The sequence below is a fragment of the Trifolium pratense genome, linkage group LG6 (genome assembly GCF_020283565.1).
Source record: "Trifolium pratense cultivar HEN17-A07 linkage group LG6, ARS_RC_1.1, whole genome shotgun sequence".
Lineage (NCBI taxonomy): Eukaryota > Viridiplantae > Streptophyta > Magnoliopsida > Fabales > Fabaceae > Trifolium > Trifolium pratense.
In genome coordinates, this window is record NC_060064.1 from 26,350,999 (window position 1) to 26,361,341 (window position 10,343).

Here is a 10,343-nt window from a genome sequence, read left to right on the forward strand (position 1 = left end):
ATTCTAATTTCAATACATAAAATAATTTTGGTTTTCCCCTATCTATAATGAAAGGATAGACAAGAAATAATAATAATAATAAAAATAATGATGAAAGGTTTGTAAAACAAAAATGAAATCTATAATTACAAGCAAAGTTATTTTGTGATATATATTCTATCAGTTAAAGGAACAAATATTATTCATCATTGTTCTTTTAGAGACATTTAATAATTATTCTAATTTTAAAAAAGAAATTATAGCAACAATATAATCATTAAAAAAAAATTAATTGATGTAAACATAAGAAATGGTTTTTACTATATATAAAGCCTTTTAACCAGTTTATATTTGTTACATGCAAAGGTGGGAAAAAAATGCCTCAAACTCTCAAGTTTGCTTATATTGCGATCCTTTTTGTTTTCCTTTTAAACGTTGTAGTCTTTGGTTTTAGTAAGCTTATTCTCATTTTATATTTTGTTTATTTTATACACAATCTTTCACTTATTTTAGTAATATTTTCTTATTTTTAATGTAAATTACAGAGTGTGATACTCATGAAGATTGCTATAAAATATTCCCAACTATTATTCCAGAAACAATAAAGTGCGTGGAAGGTTTTTGTTCCATCATACTTCTTAGTAGTGATCTTCAGTAAGTCTTATTTCTCTATTATTACCTCCTAGTTTTTTGCTCATCATAATATTTCACTCTTATAATTTCTCTTATACTTTCATATCTTTCTCCAATCTTGTAAAAGCACGTTAAACATTTTTTTGAATGGAATATATATATATATATATATATATATAAATGATTACAAATTTACAAGGCGTAATCCAATGAAGAAGCATATTTAATGTTGGGGAATTAACAATGTAGAGATTTTTAAGCATAAATATGACCTACATGATTAATTTATAATCTAAGAAGATTAGAATTGAGTTATAGATCTCAATAGAAGAGACCAAATAATTGAGTTTTACCCTTTAGGATGTTATCTTGAGGATGTCTTGTTACAACTACCATCTAATAACATAATAGTATCATCATAATCGACTAGAAACCATAAAATTGGCCGAAAACCGAAAATCGGCCAAAAACCATAAAATCGGTCGAAAAACCCAAAAAAATCGGCCGAAAAATCTAAAATCGATCAAAAAGCCTAAAATTGATCGTAAACACAAAATCAACCGAAAACCCAAAAAATCAGTCAAAAACCCAAAAACCAACCCAAAACCCAAAAAATTGGCCGAAAAACCTAAAAATCGGCCAAAAACCCTATAAACCCAAAAATCGACCAAAAAACCCAAAAATCGACTTTAAATCCTAAAAATCGACTTCAAATTCTCTGGTTTTAGGTGTTATTTTAAAATTCTCTAAATTTAATTTGAATAAAATACTTCATTAATTTCCATCTTTTTGAAAATTCTTCAAATTATCATCCAAACAATTGAATTCACCTCAAATCATTTGAATTCCCTCAAAACATTACTTTACCTCAAAAAATTCCCCATCCAAACACACTCTTAGAATATATAGTTATATCATTTGCACTCATATATATTGTGGATACCCTGTTGTATATTTAGATTAGATTTGGCCAATGTACAAACAACAAATTTTCTATAGTCTTTATCATTGTCATTTAGCTTCAATACTCCTTTTTTGAATTACTAACTTATAAGTTTGTAGATGTAGTTTAGGTAGTTGTAGAGATTTCAATAGATAGTTTCATTTGTAAAAGCAATCAATATAAAATTCATTTATTTTATTTTATATAGTATATATATGTTTGATTAGTGGTGATTTCGACAAGTATACACTAAATCATATAAGTAGTAAATAAAATTGTAAGATTGAGTGTTGAACTCAATATTACACTTGCTGTTGAATTGTATATGTAATTTAATTGAATAAAAGATTTCGGCTTGGTTGGCTGTAATAACAATTTTAACAATTAAAATAGGTTGAAATTATTGTAACAAAGGTGTAATATATATATATATATATATATATATATATATATATATTAACCAAAGTAATTACATATAAGTGAAAGGCAAACAGACAACAATTTATGTCGCTAATTCTTTTTGAATGACAAAATATGATAGATGATTTTAACTAAACTTCTATGTCAAATTAAATGACTGACTTAGACTATTGAATCCTTTTGTCGTTGGGTATAATGATGGTTGTGAGTGGAGCGGACGCCCTGAATTTTTTGATTGCAAAATATGGTTGGTGTATACATTTAATGGAGCCCCTAAACTAAATACAACAATGCAACAACCATGGTTTGCTACTTACTAAATCCAATTAGTTCTATTCTTAATAATATTAATTAATTCTTGGTTTTGTATTCAATAATTGAAGGACTAATAAGAAGGAGTTTAACATCCATATTAAATTTATACTAAATTTATCTGGAATATTTAGACGCACATAAAATACCGGTACTGGATGCATTAAAATTATAGAAATTTTGTTCAAATAATACATAAGTCTAAGAGGACCAGGACACAGCGTGAAACGTACATCACTTAGTTCCAAAAAGACATTATACTAATGCAAGATATGGAAGAAACTAAAAAAAATAACATGAGATTATTTTGTGCACAAATCATTCTCATATGTTTTCTTCTTACTCCAATATTGTTCAACCTGCTTATATGAAAAAATAAAAGGGCATGGGATGGGACAAAAGCCCACATACACGTAAGGTGTCAGTAGTCATGCGGGTACTTATTTACAATTGATCATTAGTCAAGAGTCATCATCAAATTTACACAAATCATAAACATAATCCATAAATGTGTAACACACAAAATAAATTATCTTATTAATTCATAATTTTCAACGACGGCCAAAGGATGAGTGGGTCTCTAGAACATCGGCGTAACTAACTGAGTTATGAAAGGCTACAGTTAGGACTCACAAATACATATCGTGTGGATTTTCATAATAAAAAAACCCAACCAAATATAGACCATAAAATTGTTAGTCTATAGGTGCCTTCACATACAACCAATTAGTTAAGTCACCATAATTTGAAACTTAATAATTGTACAAATTTGTTTTCCACATACAAGTTTTATTTCAATGATTAACGATCTATATTTTCATTTAGGCATTCTAATCATACAAGTCCATGATTTCTAATTTCTCAATCACATAATCTAAGTATTTTTAATGCTTTAATCATGATTAGAAGTCCTATGATTTTTATAAGCATGTTACTAATCTAAGTAAAAATGAATTAACGGTCGTGTATTGGGTTTATATAATCACTTGTGTGGCAATTTCTAATTATGCCCTTTTCACTCAAACCATCATAGTTTTTTTTTTCTTTCTATTTTAACATCACTACAACTTGGAAAATGTACCATTAACTAATGGGTTATTACAATGATAGGGAAAAATAAATAGAAGATTGAAGTTTTAGTTGTCAGTAAAAGCATTGAACAGTAAAAGCATTGAACGACGGTTTCAATGTAATCTAAAAGTTTCCATTGAGGATTTACATGTTGTGAATAATTTTATCATATGAACAATATTGAGATGAGTCACCATGTTCAAGAGAGGTATGGTGTTCTGATGATACTTTGTTTATGACGTACGTATCTTCCGAAAGGTGAGGATGTTATTAAGTTTTTGATGAGAGTTACAAGATGATATTTGTTCGTATATTTGTTGTGAAACATACATCATACATAGTGTGACAGGAATTAGGTATAGTTTAATAGTTTATTTTAAATAAATAGTTTTATTTATGTCAATTACCTTTTTAGCCTTTGTGGTTGTATTTAAAGCAATTGTGCCTCATTTTGAAAAGGATCAATGAATGAATGAACAATTATCTTCTTCTCTCAAAACTCTCTCATTTATGTTTGTATAATCTTATTTGTATCGAATTCTATTCAATTCGTTAGAATTCCTACTTTGAGACTTGATTCTATCGGTTTCGTCCCTAGAATCTAATTTATCCGTTACAATTGGTATCCAGAGCCTTCGATTCAGCGCTTTTGATGGCTACTAACGATAATCCCATGAAAATTTTGAAAATTCTGAGCGCACTTGAAGTTGAAGAAAAGATGGAAAGGGGTTTGTGTTTGTTATGCGATGAACTTTTTACTCCAGATCATGCAAAGCATAAGCGCATTCGGTTCAAAGTGATAGAGATGGATGAAGTAGATGTGGAACCAGAAAGTGAAGCTTCTTCAAAAAATAATATGAAATACTCTACACATAATCTTCAAATTGATTTCCAACAAAAGGAAAGTGTTGCGCATAACGATGACACGTCGAAGGCAGCGGTGAACGACGCAGATGATTTCGCCAACTTCCATCAACCTGTAGACGTCATTTCTGTAGACCCAATGCCGATGATTGTCGACGAACAAGAAAAAATGATTTCATTGATCGTTGACGTATCAACTAATTCTGCAATTTCTCAGCCCTGCTACGATATCCTTAGTAGTGCCAAATTCTTACCTCATCAGGTTAGTGTCGATCCCTTAGCTGATACCATAGAGACTTCACACTTCATGTCATTCAACCAACCATTGTCACACTATGTTCTCCTTACGGGAAAAGATTTCCAACCTCTGAGCCAAATTTGTGAGCTCTCACCACCACCACCGAAACCACCCGATGGGGTTGGGGTTGTCACTCCGATGTCGTCCCTCAATTTGTCTTTGTTGGTTACCACCGCAAAGCATTTTTCAATCTTGCAAACTTCCCTCCAACTGTTTGATGAAATGCCAGAGTGCCACAAAACTGTTTGTAGTGCCATCATTAATAGGTGCATGGATAATGAGCAGGTTCTTGCTTATGGTTTGTTCAAAGACATGCATAAGATGCATAATACCCCTCGTGACTTTGAAGAGTATCCTGAAGAGAAGCATATGCATTGCACCACTCGGTTAGTGGAGATGCTTCATCTTTGTGCAAGTAATTTTGGAAATTGTGTTGAAAGTGTGCCTAAAAAGAATTTTCTAATTGAAGAAATTAAGGTTTTGGAAGAGGCTAAGTGTATTGGTCTTCCAAATTTCATGTCGCGAGCTGCATTTCTCTATTTACTGCAGAGAAAGCTTGGAGTGTCCACTCGAAGAGCGGGTGAGGAACTGATTGCCAAGAAGAAGAATTCAATTCAACATGTGATGGAGGTTGATGAGTGTGGAAAAGCAAAGGTACACAAATATGGTTTAGTAAGTATGAGTAGTAGACATATTAAAAAATTTAAATGGTCATTGGAGACCTTGATTAGAGTCCCGAATTATCAAATCATGAAGGTAATTGAACCATTACTAGATGGAGTGTGCATTGAAGTTCCAAAAGTGTTGGCACCTGGACCTCAACTTGTTCACACTTGGGGCTATTCGCGTGATCTTTTTCATGATGATTGTAGTTCTGTTTTAGCCAATATTTACTGCTATTTTGTTGACAGTGCAAGGATTAGAAGATTTGATTTTGTTTCTAAAGCTAGTGGAATTAAACATACCATTGGAGAGTTATTCTATGATAACTTGATTTTTCAAAGGTCTGAAGCAGAAAGAGTCAGGTTTTATGTTCTAGAATTTTTAGTATTCCTTGTTGTTACCTTTGGCTCTAAAATTTGGATCATGAGTTTTGTTAATGAGGAATCTCAATCTCTCTATCTAATGGCCCTTGGTTCAAGTGTTGGGACACATGAGCTAGGGAAGATCAATGATGACAAGAATATGGAAGTACCAAATATTTATAGACAAATGGATGGTTGGAAGAGTAACTCTTTTAACATTTCAACAAATGAAACATATTGTTCCATTTCTTTAGTTCAAGGTGTTCACTTAGTTATATCACATGATGCTCTAAATAATTTTGAAAATACTTCTCAGTTTGGTTCTCGTCAGTACTTTTCAACTGCCAAGTTTGTGCAGCTGTTCAATGATTTTCACACACCATTTAAAGGTTTATATGTGGTTTCAAGGTATGGTAGAAGACTTTTGAACATTGGAATAATAGTGGTTAATGCTATGGATTGGATGAAGCTTATTAGTCTTGCCCATTTCTATCAGCAGATGCTATCAGAGTTCCTAAAGAGTGAAAAAGAGAAGGGTTTTTATGAGAATGTAGTTGCTGCCTGGGTGCCAACAAGGAATGTGTTGTTAAGCAATTACTCATTGAGCTTACCTATGTTTGTTGCTGCACACTATTCATCAAGGCAATATGGAAAGGTTCTGAACTGGTTTGCTTTTATAGTTATTTTTCACAGGAAGATGATCGATAGGGGAAATGTTCGAGATGCTAAAGTTTTAATCAAATGGAAAGCCTTGCCTCTTAAACATGACACTTGTGATTGTTCATCCTTGAGGACAATGATGTTTGAAGGGGAGGGTATTGTGACAGGAATTAGGTATAGTTTAATAGTTTATTTTAAATAAATAGTTTTATTTATGTCAATTACCTTTTTAGCCTTTGTGGTTGTATTTAAAGCAATTGTGCCTCATTTTGAAAAGGATCAATGAATGAATGAACAATTATCTTCTTCTCTCAAAACTCTCTCATTTATGTTTGTATAATCTTATTTGTATCGAATTCTATTCAATTCGTTAGAATTCCTACTTTGAGACTTGATTCTATCGGTTTCGTCCCTAGAATCTAATTTATCCGTTACACATAGGTTGTTTAACATGCAACGATGAAGGACCCGTGGATGTTTTAGCCTGGAGGTGTTTAAGCTTCGGAATGGAAACCCCAATAATTATAAATTCGGGAAACTAACAATATCATAATAGTCAATGTGGTACTTAAATTCACCCTAAAGTGTGTTGTTCCTTTTTTTTTTTGACATGTATCCTCCTAGTATACTATCTTGAATTTCAATTATTTGTTCAACATGAGGTGGATCAACATTGCATTTGACATGTTAACCTGAAGATTTATTTTTCAAATGTACTTCTATGTATTTGCTTCAATCGATTGAAATTGTTATATACCATTTGAAGTGATTTGTAACTTATCTCACCCCATGTTTTCTCCATATTTATCTTTAATGAATTATATGCAGGCCCAAACCTAATTAGGACGAGACCGAGTAGTAGTATCGAGGTGTTTCTTCATGAGAATAAAGTGGAGCATTAGGGTGTTCTATAGAGTTCGTTGGATTATTCTCTCAAAAATAATAGTGGATGCTATATCCATTCCCCACTAATATATATGTAATTTTTTTTACGAATAAATGTTCTCTTCCTTAATATAGACTATTTTCTTTTTCTTTGAGCACTCCACTCTCTTTTTCTTCGCCTGATGTTTCCCGTAGGGATTTAAATGTATGGTTTTTAATGAGACAATTGTCATTTATTTCAAGTCCAACTAGGATATTGGCCTAGTGCAACAAGTTTTGTATTCTTGATTTTAATTTAATGTTATTGTGAGTTAGCTTGATTTTTAAGTTGATTGAAGGATTTCTCCCGTAGGATTTAAATGTAAGGTTTTTAATGAGGCAGTTATCATTTGTTTTAGGTCTAACTTGGATGTCCTCCAAGTTTTGTATTCTCGATTTTAATTTTATGTTATTGTGAGTTAGCTTGATACTTTTAAGTTGATTGATGGATTGCCAACCAATATATTTTATTAGAATGTTGTATTTATGTGACTATGGCGCATTGGGCGCTGGCGGCAGGGGCAAACTCAGTTTCTGCGCATGGTGAGGCAGAAACCTGTGCATGATGCGCCAAAAGCAGATATGAACCTAGAAACGTGATTTTGAGCATATAACTGTATAAGCACTTATTTTGACCCCAGGGTCACTTATTTCAATGCCACAACATATACCAAGCATATACTACGTCTATACATGTTCAAAAACACTAATAAGCAACTTATTAACATCAATAATAACTTATTTCATAGATTTTAACAGATTTATAAACAAACTTCCTAAACAACAAGTTCTTAACAAAACATCTACAAATACCCATTTTAAAACCCATCAATTCGTTATACAACTTGTTAAGAGGTTATTAAACATGTTAGGATCACTCAAGACTATATATCTACTCTCATACCTGGATTTGACGAGATCTCGATGATTTACTCTTGAAATCTCTACCCAAGCTTTGCCTTAGCTCTCCTCTTCTCTTCCTTCTCTCTAACTGTCCAAAGAAACAAAGAAAATGAATGTTTTCTCTCTCTAAAGGGCTTAAGTAGCGCCCCCCATGTGTGTTCAAGGCCCATTGGGTCTCAAGCTCAATTGCTCGGTCCAACTAGCGTTAAAACTCATAAACCCGGGTGTTAACTTAAGTTCTCGTCAAACAATTATTTGCCACTAAATTAATTAAAAGTCATCGCAACAATTAATTTAGCACTTAAATAGCAAATAATAAAATCAGGTCCTTACAGGATCTGCCACTGATAACACATGTATTGTCCTTTCGTACAAGCACTTGATGACGGCTTAGGCTCTTCACCTTTGATCCGTGCCCGCATGCGTATTCGCCGTGGTCGTTTGCCACATGCTTATTTTCATCCCATTTTGATGGGCCTTCTAGTATGTTGGGCTTTTAGCCGATCTAGAACAACGGCTATATATACAGCTAGTCCTCATGTGTTTGATTTGATGCCAAATTGTATCGCTACTAAAAAAAATCAATCTAATATTAAATCTTAGCTAATTAACATGGGTAGATAAAATCAACCACTACAAGAAAAGTTGTACATACTCATGGCTTTTTTACGCGGGGATCTTTTCCGTGGATATTACTCATGGCTTATCTATGGGTAACATAAAAATAAGGAAACTATTCATTCCCACCCAAAATTTTTTCACGAAAACGCACTATTCATTCCCACCCAACTTTTTTTCACGAAAACACAGTTCCCACGACATATCCGTATGTAAGTGTACCGGGCCATGAACCAGGGTGTGATTTGTTAAGGCCCAATACGAAAAAGCCCAATGGGAGCATCTAAAGGAGAAGCGTGAAAACAATCATGAAAAACACATGATAGGCATGATCCACCATGACTTGGAGAAGAAGGAAGAAACTTGGAGAAGAAGGAAGAAGCTTGGAGAAGAAGGAAAAGTAACCGCCCACTACCCATGAATTCCTCTCCAAGCAAGGCGGTTATCAAGCAACAAGAAGAAGATATTTTGTCTATAAATAGGATCTTCTTCAAGAGAATAAGGAGGACTCTCATTCTGAGAAACCACCATTCTTTCATTATTGTAAAGTTTATCAATTTCTTCTCTAAGGAGAGCTTTGTATTTCTATCATTATCAAATAATACAAACCCCCTTGTTTTTTACCAGAACATTTTGGCGCCCACCGTGGGGCTGCGGTAAAATTATTGTTTCCCAGCCTACCACTCTCTTTTTGAATAAACACGGTGATATTGCTTTGCCGTCATACCAACCTTTCCATTTGAGTTCTGACGATGTCACCGCCGTCGTTGGTTCGTTTGGGAAGTCATAGTTGATTCAACAAATTCTTGTCCTCATGCTGTTCTCTGGAAGCCATCATAGAGATAAAGAAAGACGCCCACAGCGGTAATCGATTGACTCGTTTTTCTGTTAAAAGCTAAGTTTTCTCAACTGTGTACTCTTGATTTCATGGAATCCTCTCAATAATTTTCGGTACCTGTTAATATAATATAACCCCTTTTGCCACGGTAATTGCCTGTGCTTATATTCTATTTAATTTAATTTAATTTGATTTATATATTTTCAATTGATGACCTTAGTATAATTCATGAGTATAATTCATGAGTGGAAATCGATGAGTATAACTTAAATCTAACAGACTAACACAATTATGAAGCCTTTAACAATTTTCCGTCATGGTATATTTTATTGATTTGATTTGTGCTAATTGGCTACAACGGAGCATAGCACTGTGTCTTGTTGCTTCAAAATAAACTATCAACATGTAACTGCCCTTTGTTTTGTCGCTATAATGTTTGTGTACTGGCGTACTTGTTCGTTGATGACTAACTCACTTTAATTTGGTTCATCATCTATTGTTTCTATTTTACTTTGTTTCTTTTATGTTTGGTTTCATGAATCTAAACTCGCCGTCTCGCCAAATTGTTGTCGTCGTCCAATATCGCCATCCTGCTACCAATTGCCTGATGGCGCAACTTCGCTTATCGATTGTTTCAAACGTGGACATCGTCGCCGTCAAAATCATGTAACTGTTTTGTGGAAACTGGAGCAAATTTTGGAACTATGGCGATTTAAGGATGAATACGATGCAGTGTAGACCACAACGTGAGAGGTAAAGAGACGTGAGGAGGACAAGTACAATGGTAAACGATTCAAGTTATAAAGCGAACATATACAGATCATCTGCCGGCTTGAACGACCATAATCCAGGTGC

The 10,343-nt window shown here is 33.3% G+C and overlaps 1 long non-coding RNA gene across 1 annotated transcript; it reads left to right on the forward strand.

Annotated features, from left to right (window-relative positions):
- The first annotated feature begins 287 nt into the window (after positions 1-287).
- LOC123889345 lies at positions 288-7,417 on the forward strand. The gene is made up of 3 exons (XR_006802462.1): positions 288-432; positions 525-633; positions 7,034-7,417. It is a non-coding gene; the product is annotated as an uncharacterized LOC123889345 (long non-coding RNA).
- Positions 7,418-10,343: the final 2,926 nt, after the last annotated feature.